We start from the raw sequence: 24,985 nt of genomic DNA, 5'->3' as shown, positions 1-24,985 counted from the left end.
TTTATCTGTGTCTCTCTCCCCCTCTCTTTCCATCTTTCCCTCTCTCACCCTCTCTTTCTGTCTTTCTCTCTCTCACCCTCTATTTCCATCTTTCTCTCTCTCCCTCTCTCTTCCCGTCTTTCTCTCTCTCACCCTCTCTTTCTATATTTCTCTCTCTCCCCCTCTCTTTGCGTCTTGCTCTCTCTCACCCTCTCTTGCCGTCTTTCTCTCTCTCCCTCTCTCTCGCTCTGTATCTCTCTCTCTCCTTCGCTCTCTCTCAGTCCTTTGATGAGCGTAAGACACACCTTCTTATCTGGATTTTTGTCTTCCAGGCTGTGCCCGACAGATTGTGCCGAGGAGAGCCGCCATGCGTCTTCATTTCTGTTCTGTGTTTATTTGAATACATTTTCATTTGTTTATTCGAAGGTGAATGTGTGATGCTCATTTTTGTGACGACACATGCATGCGTGATTTGCGACATCAGGCAGATTATTTGGTACATGCATGATTTCCTGTAGATAATGTGGCATGTCTTTGCCTGGGAGGGTGGGGTTCCCAGGGAGGGGGGATCCTGAGGGTGGTGGCGTGGGTTTTGTGGCCCTGTTGGGGCTCTGAGCTGCCTGATCCGTGGCTCCATGGCATCTGTTGCCCTTCAGGTGTGGTTGTGGGCTGGGCTCACTTTTGTGGTGCAGGCTGTCGTCCGACTTTACACCAGGTCAGAACAGGTGTTAGTTTCCTGCTGCTAACCCGCCTTATCGCCTGTTTTGGGTTCTTAGCGCCGATCTGGCTGGTCGTTGAGAATGTTGCGGAGTGGTGTTGTCGGGCTTTTGGCACAGGAACTCCTACTCTGTATGTCATTAGCGATAGTTGCCGGGGTCATATGTGGCGATGTCTTTTGAGGCTGCTATTCCAGGTAAACTGGTGATATGGGCTGTTAGCACAAGCTTGTGAATTCGTTTTATCACAACTTTGGCTGCGATAAAGTGCCGATAACTCGGCGATAGCTCCTTGAGAATATGCCCCCAAGTGCAGTATCTGCCTGTGACATTGTTAGGAAGGTTCACTGAGAAAATATAGGTTGTAGAGCGATCTCACCAAATGTCAGTGTTACAGTGATGACTGGTGAACTTTGAAGTGGTGGGCATAAACTCATGGCCCAGTTCGTACCACACAAGCAAGCCCATATTCTGTGTTTTGGGGAAGTGGATGGAGGTAAAAGTGCTCCTCTCTGAGATTTTTTGTAACAAAGAAAATAGTGCCCTGGTGAGCACAATTTTCCTCTGGCTCTTACCTTTTAAGATCCTATGCATGTGCCATACCATCAATATGTTTGGAACATAAATTGTGCAACAAGCACCATGTAAATGTTAGAGTCCTTTAAACATTTAAAAAGGGTATTTCTTTAACATTTGGAAATGTTTCAGTGTAGTACACCAGATCATATTACTGAATTTAGAGACAGCTATGGCTGCTGCCATTGTACAGTGGTAGCACAGTGGGGGGTTGGGGAGACAGAGGGAGGAAATAATAATACATTAAAAAAATGTACCTACAGGCAGACATGTGCATATACAAATGCCCATTGCTCCTCCTCCCAGGTCCTACCCTGTCAACAGAGGATTGCCTGGCCCTGCCCACCCCAGATTCAGCAGCATCGGCTGCCAGTTAAAAAAAAATGATAATAGAAATTGTTTTATTATCTGTTAGAAATGGGGGTCTCTAGTTGGCAGAGGTAGGTACCTTTGTCCAAATAGGGACCCTTGCTTATAGTCATGATAAGGAAGATACACTTCTAAAATAACCCCTGCTCACCCCCTTGGTAGCTGGGCATGAGCAGACAGGCTGATCTCAGAGGCAGTGTGTAAAGCATTTGTGAACACATACAGTAATATAATGAGGACACTACAAATGAACACCACACCAGTTTAGAAAAATAAGTATATTTATCTAAACAAGACCAAACGGCAAAAATATACAATACAGTATAAAAAATAGGCTCTTCAAAGGTAGAAATATTCAGTTCAATGCAAGCTGTAAATGAGACACTTTTCCCACAAAGTACCTAAGATGCATCACGCAAATCAAACAAAAGGGTCGCAGGGAAGGCAATGCGTCAGTTCCTTGCTTCAGGGGAGGTGGCGCACCTATTCCTTACTGCAGCGCAGGGGAGGGGATGCATCTGTTCCTTACCAGAGAGGTTGGGATGTGTATGTTTCTTACTGCTACATCTACGACAACTCTGATGAAGACAACCAACTCACGGAACCCCCACCAGCCCCCCGACACCCTGAGGCCAACGATTGACAACTGGACAGCCCCCACCACCAAAGATGCACTGAAGGTGATGAAGTCAATCCCCTTCGGGGCCTCCATGGACCCCTGCCCCCACCACATCTTCAACAGAGCCACCAACACCATCACAACCATGCTTCTCCACACCATCAACCACTCCCTGGCGAACGCCTCCTTCCCCGAAGACTGGAAACACATTGAGATCAACCCCCTCCTGAAGAAGCCCTCGGCGGACCCGACCGACCTCCAAAAATAACGACCGATCTCCCTACTCCCGTTCCCAGTGAAAGTCATTGAGAAAGTAATTAACAGCCAACTTGCCACACTCATCGAAAAGCACAACATCTTCGACCGTCCCAATCTGGCTTCAGAAAAAAACACAGCACAGAAACTGCCCTCCTCGCCACAACAGACGACATCCGCTCCCTACTGGACAAAGAGAAACAGTAGCCCTCATCCTCCTCGACCTCTCAACGGCCTTCGACACGGTATCCCACCGCACCCTAATACGCAGACTACACAACGCAGGGATCTGGGACAAGGCCCTCGACTGGATCTAAGCTTTCCTCTCCGGCAGAACGCAACAAGTAAGACTCCCCCCTTTCTCTCAGACCCTACACCAACCACCTGTGGAGTCCCCAGGTTCCTACCTCAGCCCAACGCTCTTCAATGTCTAATTGGCTCCACTCGCCCCCATCTTCAGAGCCTATGGACTCAAAATTGTCTTATATACAAACAACACCCAACTTATCCTCTCCCTATCCAATGAAGCCAACGCAGCCAGACACAACTTCCATGAAGACATGAATGCTGTTCTCAAATGGATGAAAAGCAGCTACCTGCAAATCTACACCGAAAAAACAGAAATACTCATCATGGGCCCACACCCAGACACCTGGAATAACACTTGGTGGCCCCCGCCTTCCGTAGCCCACCCATCCCCACGGACCACACATTTATCCTAGACTCCAAGCTCAAAATGGACCACCAGATCAACGCTGTCATATGCTCCAGCTTCCACATCCTCCACCTCCTACGCAAGACCTTCAAATGGATCCCCCTCCAGCACAGAAAAATCATCCCCCATGCCCTTGTCACCAGCAGACTCACCTACAAGCTACAAAACATCCAGAATGCCATTGCAAGACTGGTCCTCAACCTACCACAAGACTGCCACATCTCCCAATACCCGTGCACACTCTCCTTGCTCCCCATCGAGGCTAGAATCGCCTTCAATATCCTCACCCATGCACACAAAGCCCTTCACAACACCGGACCAGCATATATCTCAACAGCCGTCTAAACTTCCACGCACCCCAAAGAACCGTATGATCAGCCCAGCTCTCCTATGCTGTGGTTCCCCATGCCAGAAAGACCCGATCAGGAGGCCGCTCCTACTCCTTCCCTGCTCCAGAGCATGGAACACCCTACCGTTCTAACTCAAACAGACAACCTCATTCCCCATCTTCACGAGAAACCTCAAAACCTGGCTCTTCGACATACCAACTCCTTGATGGACCAGGACCTACACCTCCCCTCCTCCCCCTTATGGGTGAGTAGTCGTGCTTAACAAATCCCTGATTGATTGATTGACTGCATTCCAGTTACGATGCAACAAAATGGTGCCTTGATCCATGGCGATGATCCAGTGCGATGCGACAAAATGGCGGCTTGATGCAATGCGATGATCCAGTTGATGCGTGAACGTGTGCAGCCGCACGGCAGGTGCTGTAACGGTCTTCTTGGTGATGCATCGGGATTCGGCGTGGATGTGGCACGCTTCTTCTCCAGGGCTCGGCAATGCATCGGGACAGGGTGCGGATGCGGCACGCGTCTTCTCTGTGACTCTACGATGGGTCGAGAATCTGTGCGGATGCAACACGGTTCATCCTCGTTGCTTCGATCTTCCAGCTCCTAACAATAAACAATCTTTAGAGGTCCTAAACAGCAGTAGGCACTTCTTTGCAGGTGAGAATTCCCAACAAGGAAATTCAGGGGAGCTGCTGGTGAAGTCTTTGTGTCCCTGAGACTTCAGACAGGAGGCAAGCTCAGTTTCAAGCCCTTGGAGATCTTTTCTTCAAGCAGGTGACAAAGCAAACAGCAAAGTCCCTTTTCTCCTTTCCTTGGCAACAAGCAACCACTGCAGGCCCACCAACCCCCCACTGCAAACAGCACTGGGGCAGTAATCCTCCTTTAGCTTCTCCGGTAAGCGTGGGCGGAAAATCCGTTCCGCTCGCGGATTTTGCGGATTTTCGGGAAATCCGCAATCCGCGAGATTTGCGGATTTCCCGCAAAATCCGCAAATTCGCACGCAGCGGATTTTTTTGGCGGCGCGCGGCGTTGGTGATACAATTTTTGCGGCGCGCGGCGTTTATCATCGTTTGCCGAGTTGTTTTTTTCGATAGTTTGCGAGTGCTGCGCCATTTTGGATCTTGCTGTGTGATCCCGCGGGAATTGGCGAGCGCGATTACGTCATCGCGGCTTGCCAGCGATAGTTTGTCAACGCGAGTACGGCGAGATCACGTCTCGCGGTACTTCGCAATTGCGAGATTTGAGATGCGGCGCGCGAAAATATAAATTTGCAATTCTGCACAAGAAATCCACCAGCAAGCAGCATAAACCTTCTAGAAATGATGATTTTTATGTGAATAACTCCTTAGTTTGACATTTGCCTGCACTTTTTTAGCGAGGAGTCCATTTTGGGGAGGGGGGCAGGGGGGTGGGAGGAAGGAAGTGCCCCATAGTCTTCAACTTCCTGTTCCTGTTCAGCAGGCTCCTCCCAGTGCTTTGTCCATCTCCTGGTCACTTTTCATTTGGATGTGGACCTGGAAGGATTACTTTTTGTGGATGCTGCTGGATCTTTGGATTTGAGGCCTTTTTGACTTTCTTTGGATCACTGTTGGATTAGAAATTTTACAAGTAAGTTTGTTTGGGGCATTACAGTTGCTGCAACTAAAATTTTGGGATTTTCGATTTTTGGGCTGTTTTGGGGCCTTTTGCCCAGGGGTACTCAGTGGTGGGTGGACTGATTCTTTCTGTGGGTTGTCTTGAACTTAAACATCATGGAGGCCATAGATGAATTGGGATTGTGCTGATTTTTCTGTGTTTTTCGATTTTTTTTTTTTGTAAAATTTTGTGTTTTTCGATTTTTGACCTGTTGTTGGGGCCTTGACCAGGGGTAGTGAGTGGTGCATGGGCCTAGTCTTTCTGTGGGCTGTCTTGAATTTAAACATCATGGAGGCCATGGATGGAATGGGATTGTGCTGATTTTGCAGTGTTTTTCGATTTTTGGGCCTGTACTTGTGGCCTTTTCACCAGGGGTATTTGAGTCTAGCATGGGCCTAGTCTTTCTGTGGGCTGTCTTGAATTTAAACATCATGGAGGCCATGGATGGAATGGGATTGTGCTGATTTTGCAGTGTTTTTCGATTTTTGGGGGTGTTCATGGGGAGGGACATGCCATGTGGCTGGTGGCCATTTTGAGTGCAGCTACAGGCACTGGCCATGTGCTGGCAGGCAAGTGGCCATTTTGAATGCAGGCTTTGTTGTTAGGCCTCCAACCATTTTGCCTACTTTTCAACCTTTATTTATGCCCAGGGGTAGTGAGTCTTGCATGGGCCTAGTATTTCTGTGGGTTGTCTTGAATTTAAACATCATGGAGGCCATGGATTGAATGGGATTGTGCTGATTTTGCAGTGTTTTTCGATTTTTGGGGGTGTTCATGGGGAGGGACATGCCATGTGGCTGGTGGCCATTTTGAGTGCAGCTACAGGCACTGGCCATGTGCTGGCAGGCAAGTGGCCATTTTGAATGCAGGCTTTGTTGTTAGGCCTCCAACCATTTTGCCTACTTTTCAACCTTTATTTATGCCCAGGGGTAGTGAGTCTTGCATGGGCCTAGTATTTCTGTGGGTTGTCTTGAATTTAAACATCATGGAGGCCATGGATTGAATGGGATTGTGCTGATTTTGCAGTGTTTTTCGATTTTTGGGGGTGTTCATGGGGAGGGACATGCCATGTGGCTGGTGGCCATTTTGAGTGCAGCTACAGGCACTGGCCATGTGCTGGCAGGCAAGTGGCCATTTTAAATGCAGGCTTTGTTGTTAGGCCTCCAACCATTTTGCCTACTTTTCAACCTTTATTTATGCCCAGGGGTAGTGAGTCTTGCATGGGCCTAGTCTTTCTGTGGGTTGTCTTGAATTTAAACATTATGGAGGGCATGGATGGATTGGGATTGTGCTGATTTTGCAGTGTTTTTCGATTTTTGGGGGTGTTCATGGGGAGGGACATGCCATGTGGCTGGTGGCCATTTTGAGTGCAGCTACAGGCACTGGCCATGTGCTGGCAGGCAAGTGGCCATTTTAAATGCAGGCTTTGTTGTTAGGCCTCCAACCATTTTGCCTACTTTTCAACCTTTATTTATGCCCAGGGGTAGTGAGTCTTGCATGGGCCTAGTCTTTCTGTGGGTTGTCTTGAATTTAAACATTATGGAGGGCATGGATGGATTGGGATTGTGCTGATTTTGCAGTGTTTTTCGATTTTTTGGTGCTTTATAACTGAACTGATGTTCCTCTGTCTTCCATTTTTTTTAGGTGCACAAGACTCAAGAGAACCACCAGTGCCAGGAAGAAGTCCTGCAGCGGTGTGTGTGTGCCGCATAACGTCACGCGACGTCACGTCTGGCCTCAGACAACTCTACAATTCGTGCAACTGCGGCCTGCTGTCTGACCTGCTCTGAAGAAGATGGCCCCGCCCCCAAAGAAAGTTCTCCGTAGCTCCTCTAGCAAGAAAGTTGCTAGTAAGGAGCAGAAGAAGCAAGTTACCAAGGAGGCTGGTGTGCCACCCGCCACTTTTTTTGGGAGCAAAAAAAAAAGTACGCCTGCAGCAGCAGGATCTGCTGGGGACCAAGCTGGGAGCAGCACCCCTGCTCCATTGGGTTCAGTGCCTCCACCACCACGCCAACTTAAGTCAAAGCCCTTGAGTGCTTCAGAGGCAGTCAGTGTACTTCTCCAATCACCATCGACCAGTGATGTTGGCTCATCGCAAGAAAGTAGCAGCAATGTCCCTGAATCAACACAGGTTGTTGTAACTCATCTGACAAGTGTTGAACAACCACAGCCGCAACAACAACACCACGTGCAAGTACACGCCCAAGTACATGTGGAAGGAGAGGCAGCAAAAGGAGATGCGCAAGCAAAGGTGCATGGAGGTTCACAAGTGCCCACAATAGTTGTTCCTCCCGAAGTAGGGGCACATCAGGAAATCGACAATGAAGCCGAGGTATCATTGGAAGCCACTCCTCCTGATGATCATTCATTGTCTTCCACATCCCTAGCAAGGAAAAGATCAAGGGGGGTGTCTACATCTTCTTCAAGCCCACCTCCTTCTGATGATACAGATCCAGCTTGGGAACCACAACTGCGGTCTGACAGTGAGGCACACCATGATCTGACACCGGTACCTAAGCGTAAAAGGAAGGTCGTCCAAAAACTCAAACCTATGGAGTGTGATGAGGCTCAACAAGAAGTGACAGATACTGCTGGTGATGAAGCCTCTCACGATGACGACGAGCCAGTCATCACAAAGGTCACTGCAGCCCCACCGGGCATGCAGCAAAGAGACATTTTGACCCTATCCCGAGAAGCTGCTGAGCGTGATGATGATGTCGGCGAGGAGGCAATGGAAATGGAATCATTAGATTTGGAGTTAAGTAGTACACCAAAACCTACCGCTTCCATATTTCTTCGCAAGAAGGTACCCACCTCGTCCTCAACCTCAATTCGTGGTGGTGAAAGTGCAAAACGTACTGAAGTTCGGCAATCCACATCCTCCACTTCATCTGTCATTAGCAGCAGGACCACCACCACCAGTATCGCCGCCTCCTCCGGCCCCCGAAGACATTTCAAGTCTCCAGTTTGGGACTTCTTTAGTGTTTGCCCAAAAAAGGAAAACGTAGCCATTTGTAGCCTTTGTAAGCTTCGATTTAGTCTTGGTAAGCTTGGTTCTAACTATGGTACCGGAGGCCAGAGAGGTCATCTTGAGAGAAGGCACGCTGTCCAATGGTTTCCGCACCTAGAGGCGGTCAAGAAAGCCGGAATTGCACGTAATGAAAACGTTGATTTGTCATCTGCTGATGACGAGGAGGTAGAAGAAGACGATTCAAACACTTCACTTACACCCAGTTCCCATGTCAGCAGCACACCCCATGGGAGCCACACTAAGAGTGTGGGAGAGAGTGAGACATCAATGCGGAAAAGTTCATCAGCGAGCGTAACTGGGTCGAAGAGATCATCATCATCCCGTAAATCATTGGTCCAGGGCAACATTAAAAAGATGTTGTTTACAGAAGCGCAATATGAACGCAACCACCCAATGACCCGTCTGTATAACACTAAGCTGGCTAAAATGCTAGCTCTGGACCTTCTCCCTTTTTCTTTTGTAGAAGGGGTTGGTTTTCTAGAATTAGTGACAGCGCTCTGCCCTAAATGGAAGGTTCCTAGCCGGTTCTATTTTGCCCGAGTTGCGGTTCCAGCACTACATGAAGATGTTCTGAAGGTGATTGGGGCAGCTTTGCAGAAGAGTGCTGTTCACACTATACATCTGACAACAGACATGTGGACCAGTGGCGCAGGCCCTGATTACATGTGCATCACTGCACACTGGGTCTCTTTTTCAGGGGCTAAAGCAAAGCTAAACTCAGGTGTTGACACTAACATTGTTTTTAAAGCTGCTCGGAAACATGCAACACTAGCCATGTTTGGTTTGGAGAAACGTCACACAGCAGAAAACATTTTGGATGTCTTTAACACAAAGGTCCTTAACTGTCTGTCCCCACTAAAACGCAAGGTTGGTTATGTTTCCACGGACAATGGCTCCAATATAGTTAAGGCCATGAGGGACGGTTACTATTTCAGAGTGCCGTGTTTGGCGCACTGTATAAACCTGGTTGTCCAAAAATTCTTGGGTAATAAACGCAGTGCAGCGTACAGTGTATTGGAGAACTGCCGAAAAATTTGCAAGCATTTCAGGCATTCTTTTAAGGCCCGGAAGCAGCTGAGGAGCATGCTATATCAATGTCAAATGCCAGTGAAAGCACTCATCCAGGAGGTGGTAACACGTTGGAACTCAACCTTCTACATGCTTGAGCGTCTGTATGAGCAGTATACGCAACTCGATCAATATTTCTTGAAAGAGGGTATAGAGGAGCTGAGGATGGGTGGGCCGCAATGGAACATAGTTGAAAGCCTAACACGCATGCTTCGTCCTTTTGAGGTCTTCACGCGTGCAGTCAGCAAGGAGGACACTAATTTGGGAAAAGCTATCCCATTGTTGTACATGCTGGAGGACCAACTGAAGGAGGTGTGTTCTGTGTTTGGAAAAGATGACAAAAAGAAAGACTCTTTGCTTCTGGCTGAGCAATTATTAGAGCTCCTACAAGGTGATGAACGTCTTAAAAAGATCCACTCAGAACAGCATTACATTTGTGCTACTATTCTGGATCCACGCTACAAAAAGGCGCTGGCAGGCAGAGCATTCTTTCCTTTTGGTGATGAAGATGTTACAAAGTACAAACGTTGGCTAGCCTTGTCAGCCAAGAAGTTTGAAACAGAACGGTTGGAAATTGAAGGAAATGGCAGTACATCAGCAGGCCATCCCCAGTCAAAACAATCCACTTCTGCACCTGTGGCTGTGGCACAAGTGACCTCTCAGCCGTTAAAGACACCGGCAACCGGATCATCTGCACGAAAGACAACAGAAACATTGGAGGCTGAAGAGGATTGGCTAGCTCTGCGTGGGTTTGGTTCTCAAAAGGTCAGAGGCACAGCAAGAGCTACGCAAAGTGGAGGAACCTTGGAGGAGGACCTTGAGTCGATGGTGAAGGACTATCTGAATGACTCCACAGAGGTCTATGTTAATTCTGACCCATTGGCGTATTGGCATGGGAAAAAAGAATTGTGGCCACAGCTCACCAACCTGGCTTTAAACTACTTGTCTTGCCCACTCGCAAGTGTGTCTTCTGAACGGGTTTTCAGTGCGGCTGGTGGGATTGTAACTCCCAAACGGAGCCGCCTCTCGCCCAAAAATGTGGAGAGGTTAACAATGATCAAGATGAATCAGCACCTCATACCACCAGATTTCAGTGTACGAGAGAGCGTGCCGGATGAAGAGGAGGTGGCCAGCAACATAGATGAGGGAATTTCTACTCTGTCAGGTGGCACTGACCTCACCCTGGCTGAATTCGCAGAGTATGATGACGAAGCCTTATTCTTATTCCTGGACCGTGATACCGACTTCGAGCCCTGAAAATGAGACAACGAATCATTAACTTTCTTTTTCATCCTTATTCACTTTTATTCCTGTGTGTCTGTCTTTCTTTGTTGTGCACAGTTAATATAATTCAAACTTTAATCAGATAATCACAAAAACAAGCCCATCAGCAGAACTGTCTTCACTTGTTTGCTAATTTATTTGAAGGTGCCGCAGTCTGCATTCCTCAGGTTCACAAGTTCAGAAGAACATGCTCCTCTATCCTCCTCCTCCAGACTCCTATTTCCATCAAAGCAGAGGGCTGGTTTACGCCCAATGAAGAAAGACTCAGCACTTGTGGGGGTGTTGTTCTACCTCTTTGCAGGTGAGTTGACGGGTCTGGGGCCATTGCTGGGAAGCACTAAAAGTGGTTTGGACCAAATCCGAGGCGGAAAATTTTTTGTGTTTTTGATGACTTGCTTGCCTTTGAGGTGCTCTTAGGGGGGGTTCCGTCTGTTTGTGGGTGAGTTTCGTGGTCTGAGAGCATTGCTGGGACACTCTAATCTTGATTGCATTTGCTTTTCAGGAAATCCGTCGTGCCAACCCCGACTTATGGCCTAGCTACGCAGCGCGTTTGGACCGAAGGCCCAGAAATATTGCAAGTATGAGATTTTGCTTTTGGCCTGTTTGGGGGTGTTATGCTTCTTGGCGGGTGGGTTGCCGGGTCTTGGGGCATTCCTGGGAAGGTCTAATACCGGGTAGAAGTGGTTGGGACAAAATCCAGGCCGATTTTTTTTTGGGCTATTTCTGACATTTTGCTCTATGTAGCGTTTTCGGGGGCCTGTTTGGTGGGCTTCCTGGTGTTTGTGGGTGAGTTTCGTGGTCTGGGAGCACTGCTGGGACACTCTAATCTTGATTGCATTTGCTTTTCAGGAAATCCGTCGTGCCAACCCCGACTTATGGCCTAGCTACGCAGCGCGTTTGGACCGAAGGCCCAGAAATATTGCAAGTATGAGATTTTGCTTTTGGCCTGTTTGGGGGTGTTATGCTTCTTGGCGGGTGGGTTGACGGGTCTTGGGGCATTCCTGGGAAGGTCTAATACCGGGTAGAAGTGGTTGGGACAAAATCCAGGCCGATTTTTTTTTTGGCTATTTCTGACATTTTGCTCTATGTAGCGTTTTCGGGGGCCTGTTTGGGGGGCTTCCTGGTGTTTGCGGGTGAGTTTCGTGGTCTGGGAGCACTGCTGGGACACTCTAATCTTGATTGCATTTGCTTTTCAGGAAATCCGTCGTGCCAACCCCGACTTATGGCCTAGCTACGCAGCGCGTTTGGACCGAAGGCCCAGAAATATTGCAAGTATGAGATTTTGCTTTTGGCCTGCTTGGGGGTGTTATGCTTCTTGGCGGGTGGGTTGACGGGTCTTGGGGCATTCCTGGGAAGGTCTAATACCGGGTAGAAGTGGTTGGGACAAAATCCAGGCCGATTTTTTTTTGGCTATTTCTGACATTTTGCTCTATGTAGCGTTTTCGGGGGCCTGTTTGGGGGGCTTCCTGGTGTTTGCGGGTGAGTTTCGTGGTCTGGGAGCACTGCTGGGACACTCTAATCTTGATTGCATTTGCTTTTCAGGAAATCCGTCGTGCCAACCCCGACTTATGGCCTAGCTACGCAGCGCGTTTGGACCGAAGGCCCAGAAATATTGCAAGTATGAGATTTTGCTTTTGGCCTGTTTGGGGGTGTTATGCTTCTTGGCGGGTGGGTTGACGGGTCTTGGGGCATTCCTGGGAAGGTCTAATACCGGGTAGAAGTGGTTGGGACAAAATCCAGGCCGATTTTTTTTTTGGCTATTTCTGACATTTTGCTCTATGTAGCGTTTTCGGGGGCCTGTTTGGGGGGCTTCCTGGTGTTTGTGGGTGAGTTTCGTGGTCTGGGAGCACTGCTGGCTATATATACTTTACTTTGCAAGAGGTTTGAAGCAAATCCATGGTGGCAGAGGGGACTTAGGGCCTAGCTGCAGAGCGCGCGCGGAGTGATTTGGGAAATTTGTGAAAAATTGACTAAGTCCCCATTTTTGTACTTTTGCTCTTTGGCTGTTTGGGGGTCTTCTACTCGTCTTCTCCTGGGTTGACGGCTCTGGGGCCATTGCTGGGAAGCTCTAATACCGGATAAAAGTGTTTTGGACCAAATCCCAGGCGGAATTTTTTTTGTGTTTTTGATGACTTGCTTGCCTTTGAGGTGCTCTTAGGGGGGGTTCCGTCTGTTTGCGGGTGAGTTTCGTGGTCTGGGAGCACTGCTGGGACACTCTAATCTTGATTGCATTTGCTTTTCAGGAAATCCGTCGTGCCAACCCCGACTTATGGCCTAGCTACGCAGCGCGTTTGGACCGAAGGCCCAGAAATATTGCAAGTATGAGATTTTGCTTTTGGCCTGTTTGGGGGTGTTATGCTTCTTGGCGGGTGGGTTGCCGGGTCTTGGGGCATTCCTGGGAAGGTCTAATACCGGGTAGAAGTGGTTGGGACAAAATCCAGGCCGATTTTTTTTTGGGCTATTTCTGACATTTTGCTCTATGTAGCGTTTTCGGGGGCCTGTTTGGGGGGCTTCCTGGTGTTTGTGGGTGAGTTTCGTGGTCTGGGAGCACTGCTGGGACACTCTAATCTTGATTGCATTTGCTTTTCAGGAAATCCGTCGTGCCAACCCCGACTTATGGCCTAGCTACGCAGCGCGTTTGGACCGAAGGCCCAGAAATATTGCAAGTATGAGATTTTGCTTTTGGCCTGTTTGGGGGTGTTATGCTTCTTGGCGGGTGGGTTGACGGGTCTTGGGGCATTCCTGGGAAGGTCTAATACCGGGTAGAAGTGGTTGGGACAAAATCCAGGCCGATTTTTTTTTGGCTATTTCTGACATTTTGCTCTATGTAGCGTTTTCGGGGGCCTGTTTGGGGGGCTTCCTGGTGTTTGCGGGTGAGTTTCGTGGTCTGGGAGCACTGCTGGGACACTCTAATCTTGATTGCATTTGCTTTTCAGGAAATCCGTTGTGCCAACCCCGACTTATGGCCTAGCTACGCAGCGCGTTTGGACCGAAGGCCCAGAAATATTGCAAGTATGAGATTTTGCTTTTGGCCTGTTTGGGGGTGTTATGCTTCTTGGCGGGTGGGTTGCCGGGTCTTGGGGCATTCCTGGGAAGGTCTAATACCGGGTAGAAGTGGTTGGGACAAAATCCAGGCCGATTTTTTTTGGGGCTATTTCTGACATTTTGCTCTATGTAGCGTTTTCGGGGGCCTGTTTGGGGGGCTTCCTGGTGTTTGTGGGTGAGTTTCGTGGTCTGGGAGCACTGCTGGCTATATATACTTTACTTTGCAAGAGGTTTGAAGCAAATCCATGGTGGCAGAGGGGACTTAGGGCCTAGCTGCAGAGCGCGCGCGGAGTGATTTGGGAAATTTGTGAAAAATTGACTAAGTCCCCATTTTTGTACTTTTGCTCTTTGGCTGTTTGGGGGTCTTCTACTCGTCTTCACCTGGGTTGACGGCTCTGGGGCCATTGCTGGGAAGCTCTAATACCGGATAAAAGTGTTTTGGACCAAATCCCAGGCGGAATTTTTTTTGTGTTTTTGATGACTTGCTTGCCTTTGAGGTGCTCTTAGGGGGGGTTCCGTCTGTTTGCGGGTGAGTTTCGTGGTCTGGGAGCACTGCTGGGACACTCTAATCTTGATTGCATTTGCTTTTCAGGAAATCCGTCGTGCCAACCCCGACTTATGGCCTAGCTACGCAGCGCGTTTGGACCGAAGGCCCAGAAATATTGCAAGTATGAGATTTTGCTTTTGGCCTGTTTGGGGGTGTTATGCTTCTTGGCGGGTGGGTTGCCGGGTCTTGGGGCATTCCTGGGAAGGTCTAATACCGGGTAGAAGTGGTTGGGACAAAATCCGCGCGGAAAAGCCTTTAGTTTTGGCACTTTTTGTAACTTAGGGTTCGTTAGGGTTAGCCCTAGCAGCAGGATTGCATGTGTTTCGGGGTGTTCTAGATTTTTCAAACTGAGTTCTGGGGTCTTAGAGCACTCGTGAGAATGTGTAATTTTGGTTGCAAGTCATTTGAAGAAAATCCATGGTGGGAAAGGGGGGATTTGGCATAGTTAAAGAAAGCCTTTGCCACTATTCTTAACTTAGGGTTCGTTAGGGTTAGCAGTATTTCTATTACATGTGTTTGAGTGGGGGGGATTTCGAGTCTTGGAGCGATGCTGGCTATGGCTACTTTTGCTTGGTTGCTTGCAAGTGGTTTGAATGCAATCCACGGTGGGTAATGGGTAATTAGGGTACTTCGGCCTACTTTTACTTTCAAAGTAAGTTTTGTCACCAGTTTTCTGCTAGGCCTCGTTTTTTGAGATTTGATTGGGGGTCTTCTACATTTTTGCGACTGGCTTTAGTAAGGGTCTGGGTGGGAGCACTGCTAGGAAGATCTAATTTTGTTCTAAAACACAGTTTACAGTACACCTAGCTTGAGGGGCAAGATCCGCTACATTAATTTGCCCATACTTATTTATCCTTCAAAAGGTGACTCAGAGTACGCACTTTCAAAAACATTGTACTGTCTACTAGGAAAAACAAATTGTGACTTTTTGCACTCCACAGCCTACATACCTTATATTTATTTATCAGTGGTGTTGTAATATTATATCACTTCCTGTTTTTCGTTGAATAATTACAGGCCGGGTTTCAGTCTCTGCAATGGGGAAAAAAGGATGGAGTCAGGCTTCACAGTAGCGAGCCACAATTCAGCATCAGGCAGGCAGTGGACAGGGTGTCTTCTGGTGACCAACATCGGTGGACGAAGCGTCGGCTGCAATGGAGGAGTGCCGCTAATAGGAGGATTTTTTTTCTGCGGGCAACTTACTTACCACTTCCAACAGGACCACTACAACCACATAGATACAGTATCCCTTGCCTTTTTCTCTGACTGTGACTGCATTTCTTGGCTCTCTCTCGGCTTCTACATTGATCCCTTAACACATCACTTAGTCCACTCCACTATCTGCACCACACATAGTCATTTGTAAGTGCTCCTACGTAATTCGCAAGTCGCAGCACGCCCCAGGCCGTAGAGGACTGGGATGGCCCCAATGATGAAGCATGTCACCAAGGGGCAACCCTGGTGAGTGAGGGGACACCTAGAAAAAAAGCAATTTCTCCTTTTCTATCTACTATACCTTCTGTCAGGTTACGCAGCCCCTAAGCGCCTACCGTACTATGAAACTACATTTCCCATGAGTAGGCGGGAGACTTGCAGACTATTTAGTGAGACTATATGAGAGTACCCTTGTATGTTAGGACAGCACTTCACTGATGCCTGTCTTGTCTTCTGTTACAGGTCTCCTTTCCCTGCTGACCCTACCTTTACCCATCCCACATTTTTTATTTTAGTTTGTTATTTTTCTCCCTCGCCTAATGCCTCGAACACCCTGTGTTTACACTTCTGGGTGTTGGTGACATTTGGAGGTGGAACCATATTTGCATCGACTGGATCACGGGGAGTAAACCTGACACCTTCCAGACCAACCCCATTGAGTGTTGTTGTGAATGGATTTATAGTGACCAGCAAGGCTCTCGGGTATCTGGCTACAGAGACCTTATGTTGAATATCGTTATCAATAATTCCACACAGGCCCTGTACTGTCGCATTCTTTCTTTCCACAGTTGTCGATGATATATTCTTACTCTGCTTGACAAAGAACCATTGCTAATGTGAAAGAACTTCAACCGAATTAGTAGTTATACTTTACCATTTGTTAGGCTACAATGTGGCACTGCTCTACTGTACTTCTGTCACCTGCTATATTCTCAGTTGTACCGTTGAATTGCTCAGGAGGACAAACCAGATTTCATTTTCTTTTTTTTCATAGGCATGCAACTGCCACTGTGTCACACCACTAGTACCACCGCTATGAGGAAATTTTATCCGACCAAGATTGCCAACGTTATTCGGTGTTTCCCGTGGAGCCAGCCCTGGGTCTAGCCCTACTTTCAAACACAAATTACAGGTAAGATAAGCGTTTGGTGGTTTGGGGGTATAATGGAGTATTAGTACGAGAGACGAGAGACTGAAGGTAGTACTACTAAAGTCCTAGGACTCTTGGATTCACTTCACTTAGTCTGTGAGAGGCACTTAGTGTTGAAAACATTTGGGCATTTACACTTAAAGGAAGAAAATGGAACTAAACTTTCAGGAAAACAGTCAACGTTAAACCCCCACCCACCAGGCAAGCAGTAAAAAACAGGTATGCTCAGATAAAGTTTGAAAAAGTATATTTATATCCCTAACAAAATAATCTCCCGCAAGACCCTCCCTAACCCCAACGATTGTCCTTCAAAAGTCCCCAAAAACCCAACTCCCAATTCCCACCCCCCAAAAGTCTCTAAAAAAGGGGCAAGGGACACTATGGGTGGATGCTGTTAACTTTTTGGGCCAGGGCATCATGCTCCTCGCGGAGCAAGGCGAGCTCCTGCTGAAGGCGGGACACCATCAGGGTAGTGCGGCGCAGGCGTGCCTTCACTGCCTTGCAGGTGCAAGGCCTGTGAGAGGCAGCTGTTGGCCTTGCTGCTCGGCGGTGGCGTTTGCCTTTGGCAGCCCGGCTCAGTCTCGGTGGACCACTGTGCTGGGTGGCAGCCCGTGGGGCCACGGAGGCCGATGCAGACGACGTTGTTGTAGTTGTCGACTGCACACTTTCCACGTCCTCCAGGGCCACCAGCCGCCGATATTCCGCAACAGTGGCCTCGATCCTCCGTTGCCGGGCCGCTCTAGCCAGCTCCTTCCTCCTTGTTCGTTTGGAAGGAGAACCTATATGAAGAAAGAAAGACATAGTCTGTAACCAATGCTCTTTAAGATTAACTCAATCATTCAGCAGAAATTTGTGCTGCAGTACAACTAGCAACTTGCAAGCGCATTACATAACTATTGAGGCCAGTATCTATCTAACCTCACACTTCTTCATCCTTGCTCTAACATTAGTGGGAGTTTAAGGAACAAATTCTACGAGCACTGTGGACTTCCATTGGAGTCGACTATGAAAGTACACCAGTCTTATTCTTCTTCTTATCTCTTGTTTTGGAAAATTGGTACGTTATTTTCTGCAAGCCGGCATAATGCCAGCGCGGTAAACTTGCACCCGAGAAAAAGAGACGCACGCCATGAGGAGTGACCTAGACTTGCGTTGCCGTTGCGTTACTGTACCCGTCCAGTACATGCAGGTGGTGAATCTCTTACTTTTCTATTACGGGTGGCACTGAGAATACTCTGTTACAACTCAAGGGCTACTGCTTAATTAATTTAACTTTCACCCTACAGTGGAAATGAGTACTAGAAATGGAAAATTGAAGAAGATAAATAATCTGATTATCTATCACTTCACATGGGATGTTTTTGCTTATATATGGGATGACTTTAGGTGCTTTGCTTTTTATTGAGTGACCAGTGATACATCCACACATGAATGACTGAGTACTACTAAACTTATTAAGAGAGGTAGGGAGTGGCCACCATAATAACCGGATCTATGCAGTGCTTGCAATACAAACTACTGCTACTATTTATGGTAGTATTTGGACAAAATTAAAAGTTCTTTTCCTTGCCTTTCCTACACTGGAACGGACGTGCGGGTGCAGTGTTACATGCTCTTCAAAGTTACACTTAGTTCATCCACTGACCATCTACTCTCTCTAGATCATGGGTACTCACAAACTTTCTCTCAGGGGCTACATTTACAGTGTAGTTTGGGGCCGAGGGCCGCACTGGTGGGGGCGGAGTCAGAGGGGGCGGGGCTAAAGCAAAACGATAACTTGTGACCATGAGGTTGCACACAGGTCCCTGCAGCAGATGCCCTCATCCACTGAGCCACCAGACCCAGCATTTACATACATCTCTCTCCCTCCTGCTCTCCCTCCTGCCCTCCCTCCATCTCTCTCTCCCTCCTGCCCTCCCTCTCCCTCCCCCTCTGTCATCTCACTGTGTGTGTGTCTATCTGTGTCAGCCTTCAGCCCGGGTTGAGACCGCTTCCTCAACGCGCACACACAGACAAGAACACCAAAGTACTTAACAGGTCTTTAAAAGACCATTAACATATTATTGAGGCTTTGTTTGTTTTAGCGCCCCTGCTTCTCCACCCTGACAATCACTGCTTGCCCGGCCCCACAGAGCAGAGGCTTTGTTCTATTTCACCTCTTTGTGGCCTTGCATCTCCACTCTGCTCTGTGGGGGCCGGGGGAGCAGTGATTGTCAGAGTGGAGATGCAGGGGCGCTAACAGGTGAAATACAAAAAAGCCTCTGCTCTGTGGGGGCCGGGGGAGCAGTGATTGTCTGCAAGGTCTGCGCACCGCCAACGAAGGCTTGCCGGGCCACCACCGGCCCGCGGGCCGTACTAGGAGTACCCCTGCTCTAGATACACATATGCTATCTAAGAGTCAGATAGTAGCATGATCCAGGTATATGGACACATACAGTTTCTGTGTCACCCACCCAGGCTGTTGTCCTTCCACCCATCATTGCTTCATCATTCACCCAGCCATGCATCTCATATTCTTGCCTTCCCAGCTAGTCTTCAATCTCAATAAGTAAGGAATATATAAGAGCTTACCTCTGGCCGCCACCACCACCGTCTCAACTCTCACAGCTGCCGCCTCCTCCCCTGAAGAATCGCCCTCCGCCTCCGTGTCGAGCACCACCACCTCCACACTGGCCCCGCCACCAGATGTTCCACCTACAAAGTACATTTAAGAATGTTAGAATAAAGCACTCACTAGTCACTAGTATTTGGTCTAGGAATGAAGACATGTGAAAACAATGTAATTTGTGACTGTCTACGTTAAAGTTAAAAAAAATGTCCCTTTTTCCAGGGAAGGTTGTCTTGCTGCACTTTTTGGCACAACTGATGAAGGCTGTTTTTTTAACACGCACCATTTTTCTCCACACAGACAGAAGATGGACTTCTAACAACAAGATCAAGTTGAAAGTGAAACCAGGTGAGAGCTCGGCTCGACCACAAGAAATGTCTTCAATTAATCGTCAGCACTAACCACTTTTCCATTATCAGTTAAACGTTTAGTTTTATTATGACTTCATTTTAATAAATGTGTTTACTTTTAATAAAGCTTTTAAACTTAAATACAATCTGTGTTTTTTGGTCCAGACTAGAGTGACTGAGCGAAAGGTTTTGCAATTTTTGCAAGCATGAGTCCAGATAGAACACTTCAAAAGACATTATGGACAATCCCAGAGGACTGCACTAAGTTGATAGAGCTATTGCTGACTAGAATCATGGGAGTTTCGCCAACCGTGCAATCTTAGTTAGCTACACAGACAGACTAATAAGAATAATCTAGTAATACCACAGGGAGTCATAGTAGAGGCAGGATAAGAATTTAGATACAGTCTACAAGAAGAGCAAAGACAATTTTGAAAAAAGTCAAATGAGGAACGCTAGGAAAAATAGGTACTAGTCTAAAATGAAAACTTACTGGGGCCAGCAGAGGAGCCCTCGCCTGCCCGATCCTGGCCCTGTTGATGAACAGCATCCGCCGCCTGCTGCTCCTGTGTCCTCCTCTCGCCCCTGGGGGGAGCTGACGTACAACATGAAAGAAAGAACAGAAAACATGGATGATTGTTGCTTGTCAATGTCAACCAAATCAAACATTTCAAAAGAACAATAACAAAATATTTCTGCGAAATTATATTGATTATGGTTACTTTTCATTTATTTGCGGACCTGTGACTTCGAAAGTCACGTAACTCACTAAACAAAGTACTGAAACGTTCACCTAGGACTGGCAGGCAGCAGTCCGCAGGCAAGACGCAAAGTGACAGACAAACTCCATTGTGATTTCAGTCAGATCAGTGACAACACTAACAGTTGCCTGCTACATTACCAGTCATTTAAATAGTCAAACTATCAATCCACCGCCACTATTTTTCTTATTGTCAGGGTTACAAAGGAAGGGGCAGATTTAAGCCCTTGCGGCTCTTTTGCGCCGTTCTTGCGTGACTTTTGTGACGCAGCAGCTAAACAAAAAAGGGCGCCATTGTGCCGCGTATAATATTATAACAACGTGACGCATTTGGGAGATGCATCCCGTTATAAAGCCCTGCGCCATCAGGGGGCGTTCCGGCGCAAGGGAGGGCATTCCTGCGCTGGAACACATCCTAATAGTGGCTGAGGGAAATCTACAAAATATCAATCAGTCACCTTTAGGACAATGATGCGTCACACAAACCCTGCACCTGCTTGAAGCAGACGTACGGCTTGACCCAGCATTGGGGAGATAGGGTACCCCAGAGCATTGATGGAGCTGCGCCATCGTTGCGACGCAACTCCAGCAGTAAAGCTTCGGTGACGTTTTGGGCCCATGGTGCGCCGCATTGCAAATACGGCGCACCATGTTTGGTGGTGGTAGCGGGCCGCACAATTAATGGCGCATCCCTGCTACTTTGCAGGGATGCGACGGTAATTGCAATTCTGCCCCTTAGGGGCATACTTACTTACGCGTTCTGGCGCATCTCCAGAGATGCGCCAGATCAAATGCGTCACGCAAAACTACCCTTGCGACACGGCAGATGTGCCTCATTTACAATGCGGCGCGCCCTGGCGCAAGGGTAGGCACTTGCGTGAGGCATCTCGTCACGTAAGAGCGGCGCATCGCTGGAGTCACGTCGCCAACGCAATGCAACTCCAGTAATGCTCAGGGCCACCCAATACTTAACATGCTGTGTCAGTCCTTTCGCCTGCTTCGAGCAGACATAAGGAATTGAATTGACGTAGCAGCGTCGCAGAAGTGCCTGCGTTAAATCTTGTACATTTCACGCAGGCAATTTTGCGAGGCGCACAGCCGCTGGACCGCGGCGCCCACCCTGCGTACTAGGAACGCACCCATTGTGGTGCAGGCCCATGGCTTTATAACATGACGCATCTCCCTAGATGCGTCATGCTGTAAATGACTCGCAGGGATGCGGCACGTTTACGCCGCTGTTGCGTCACGCAAGGCAACGTAAACGTGGCGCAAGGGGCTTGTAAATGTAATCTGCCCCCTAGTGTCTAGCATTACGCAGTTCTGTAAAGTACACTCATACATAATAGTTACTCAGGCCAATGAGACCACGAAATAGAAAACAAATAAGCATAGTAGCAACGCCACTGAGAAGGAGAGCAGTGCACCTGAAATGCACAGAAGATTTTGAAATATAATTTAACTACAATGTAATCGTCATCAGCGGCATTATTGGCTTGCTCCATGTAAAAAACAAATATTTGCAATACAACAACACAGAGCAGGAGAAAACATCATAGTAGTGAGTGATTAAATGGCTACTACTACTCACCAAGCCCGGGGATCTCCAAGCCGAGCTGGTCCAGCAGGTCGCGCTCGCGGTCCAGGAGGTCCGTCCAGCGATGGGTGACCTGGCTGTAGGTGCGCTGGACCCCGTAGAGGTGGGATATGGCCCAGCACACCTTCTCCCACCGCTTCCGGCGCTCCCGCATGTTGTAGCCGCCGGCCGCGATCCTGCCGCCTCCCGCGATGGTCCTGGGCAGGCGGCGCTGGACGAAGTAGACCAGCGCGCCCACTTCCTCCGGGCTGAAGATCTCCCGTCGCGTCACCTGCTCCCCCCTCAATCTCCCGCATGCTGTCCTGCCACTGGGTCCAGCACTACTCCCCGCCGCCGCTGCGGCCCTCAAGTGCCTGGGCAGCTTCACGGCGCCTGGCTTGACCATGGTCTGGGCAGGTAAGGTAGGAAGAAGTAGAAAATTAAGAAAGAATAGGATAGGGAAGAAGAAAAGAAAAGAGTTTAAAAAAGTAGTTTAAAAGTAAAGAAAAATAGCAGAAAAGACAAAAATATACAGCTAGGAAAAGAGAGGGATAGATAAGAAGCAAAATCGTAAAAAAAAAACTGAAAACAAGCAAAGGATGGCAAAGATACGAAGAGGATTAAACACCATGCCCAGACACAGGAAATGAATGAAAAACAAGATGGCCGGCGCCCGTTCACGAGCGCAAAAGTAAGTTCGCGCGAGATTTTCCTCGCGATCTCGTGCGAACCTCTAGATTTCCCGCGCGATCTCGTGCGAACCTCTACTCGCAATGCGCTTACTGCGCGAGATTATACATAGCGGGCGGAAACGGAAATACGTCACGCAAACAAAATGGCCGCGCCCGTACTCGACCTTGGGGTAAATTCGCGTGTTGCGCTGCAAGCGGCTCGCGAATACTGCAAAAAAACTCGCGAAACAACAAGCCGCAAAAAAATAAAATGCTCATTCGCACGACTTGGCGGCTTCCGCGGTCGGTTTCGCACGACGCCGCGCCCCGCGAATAGCGCGAAAAAAACCGAAAAACGATTTCAGCAAAAGCAAAAGCAATGAGCAGGTGCAAAAGGTCAACCTCATGATTTGTAACGATTCTTTGTAGTGCTTCCTGAGGGGGCCCTCCAGAATTCGGTTGCCTGCTTGCAACTATTGTGTGACCCTGCTCTGACCTTAACTGTATGCCACAAAGGTCCTGATTTACAGCTAAAGGAGCAGACAAGCAGGTGCCAGGCTGGAACTTTAAATTCTTTCAGTGACACATTAATTAGCCCCTAATTCATTATTGTCAGTTGGGGCAGGGCAGGTGTTGTTAATAAACTAACCCCAAATTAATTCATGTCAGTTCAAGCAGGGCAGGTGGGCTTGCTTTTCCCCCCCATCTTCTACAGTGATGATGAACCAGAGGGTGGCATTGATGTAACAGAGGGTGGCATGGGTCAAAGAGAGGGTGCCAGTGGTAAAACAGAGGGTGCTGGGAGGCTGTGATGATGAACCAGACGTAGAAACAACATAGTCGCGACCGTTGCGAGCCGACAAGTAAGTTCGCAATTGCGAACTAGTACCAAACCCTCGCAAACTGGCAGAAACAATTGCGAACACAAAAAAAAAAAAATCCGCAAATTCGCGGGAATTCGCGGATTTTGCGGATTGCGAATCCGCAAATCCGCAAAATTCGCGAACGCGAGATCCGCAAAATTCGCCCATGCTTCTCCTTGGCAAAGGTTTCTCTTCATTTCCCAGAAGTGATCTAAAGTTCTGGGGTCTGGGCCCCCCTTTTTATACACACACATTCTTTGTTCTCTGAAGGCAAAGACTGTCTATATCCAGCCAAAACCAGTTCTGTCCTCACTGGTGCAGCTTCCTGGCAGGAGGTGGAGACAGCTTTGTTGAAAGCAGACCTGGCCCAGGCAGGTGAAAGGAAATCTCCTCCCCCTACTCTAAATCCAACCCAGGTATCATGCAGCCCAGCCCTGACTCATCAGACTGCCGGAGCCGCTGCCCTCTCCCAGCTCCTGTCACTCACAAGCCGGATATGCAATACACAAACCTAGCAGAGGCACGCTGGATGGTTAGGCAAGAAAATACCCTCTTTCTTAAAGTGGTGTTTTCAAACACAGAATGCAAAAATCACCCTCACTTAAAGATGCACTTTAACATTCTGAGTTCAGGCATACTAAAGTTTATGTTCCCATCTTGTTCCCTGGGTCAGTTATGGTTACAAGATGTTACAAGCAAACTGCTCATTCTGGGCTATGGGAACAGATAGCCTTGCAATAGTGAAAAACAAAAATGGCAGTATTTCACTATCAGCACATGTCACACACGTCAGGGCATGTCCTACCTTTCACATGCAATGCACCCTGCCCACAGGGGTACCTTCGGCCTACCTTAGTGGTGACTAACATGCAGAAAAGGAAAGGTTTGGGGACTGGCAAGTGTGTGCACTTGTTTAACCACAAGAACCCCATATAAGACCTAGGGAAGGGAACTAGAGGCACAAGGCACTAGGAGCAGGCAGCCTCCAATAAATAATGTTTAACACAAAAAGAGCTGCTCCCAGTTTGGTGACCTAAGTGCTACAGTGTTATTTCGTAGGTGCAGGCATCTCACAAAAAGTGAAAGACTGGTCTCACACACCACCTGATGTCAGGCTTCATCATTGACCAGTCCTCGCCCTCTAAAAACTTGGTTTTATAGAGGGCGGGCATACACCTGAAGACAGGAATGCACTTCTAAAGATAAGTGGAGCACTTTCAGAAAAGTGAAATTTAAAAGGCCATTAGAGATTTCAAACTCATTTTAATGTAACTAGCATCTGTATGGTGGTTAAAATAAATGGGCGGTGTATTGGGGATTCTATTGTCCCCCCCACCGTTATGTGAGAGGTCGACATGTTTCTACCTGTTGGCCCAGTCTGGTTCTTGTCATTCATCAGGACCTAATTTAAACAAAAAGGGGCTCCGCCCATACCGTACTATGGTGGGAGGGTTCCAATTCCTGGAGTTATCAATATCACACTCCACCGTCGTGCAGCTAATATATTCAAGCCTGTATGGAAAGAAATCAAAAACACAGTGAAATCCAAAATAGCAACATGGTCACAGTATGATGAAGTTTGCCCAGTCAGCCACATACAAAT

The sequence above is a fragment of the Lissotriton vulgaris genome, chromosome 8 (assembly GCF_964263255.1).
Source record: "Lissotriton vulgaris chromosome 8, aLisVul1.2, whole genome shotgun sequence".
Taxonomy (NCBI): Eukaryota; Metazoa; Chordata; class Amphibia; order Caudata; family Salamandridae; genus Lissotriton; species Lissotriton vulgaris.
The sequence above is the reverse complement of the archived record's forward strand: the minus strand, read 5'-3'. Positions refer to the sequence as shown.